We start from the raw sequence: 481 nt of genomic DNA, 5'->3' as shown, positions 1-481 counted from the left end.
GGGTTTGAGCCCCACGTCGGGCTCTGTGCTGACAGCTAGCTCAGAGCCTGGAGCCTGTTTCGGATTCTGTGTCTCCCTCTCTCTGACCCTCCCCTGTTCATGCTGTCTTTCTCTCTCTCTCTCTCTCTCTCAGAAATAAATAAAACATAAAAATTTTAATGTTTATTTACTTTTGAGAGAGAGACACAGAGTGTGAGTGTGGGAAGGGTAGAGAGAGGGAGGGTGACACAGAATCCGAAACAGGCCCCAGGCTCTGAGCTGTCAGAACAGAGCCTGATGCAGGGCTCGAACTCATGAACTGCGAGATAATGGCCAAGCCGAAGTTGGGACACTTAGCCAACTAAGCCACCCAGGCGCCTGTGAGGAAGCTATATTTTATCTGCTACACTGAGCATACCTTCTAATCAGTTTGAGTGTCACAGGAAGGTATTATTTGGGCCAGTTATTACCCTCCTTGTATTAGTCATTTATAAATCGAAGA

At 47.4% G+C, this 481-nt stretch overlaps 1 protein-coding gene across 1 annotated transcript in view; it reads left to right on the top strand.

Annotated features, from left to right (window-relative positions):
• LOC144228851 (ribose-phosphate pyrophosphokinase 1) overlaps nt 1–481 on the top strand; it is an 11,414-nt gene that overhangs the window by 1,127 nt on the left and 9,806 nt on the right. The window lies entirely within an intron of this gene.

The sequence above is a fragment of the Crocuta crocuta genome, unplaced genomic scaffold (genome assembly GCF_008692635.1).
Source record: "Crocuta crocuta isolate KB4526 unplaced genomic scaffold, BGI_CrCroc_1.0 scaffold676, whole genome shotgun sequence".
NCBI classification, from domain to species: domain Eukaryota; kingdom Metazoa; phylum Chordata; class Mammalia; order Carnivora; family Hyaenidae; genus Crocuta; species Crocuta crocuta.
Note: the sequence above shows the minus strand (reverse complement) of the source record. Positions and strands in the feature narration are given on the sequence as shown.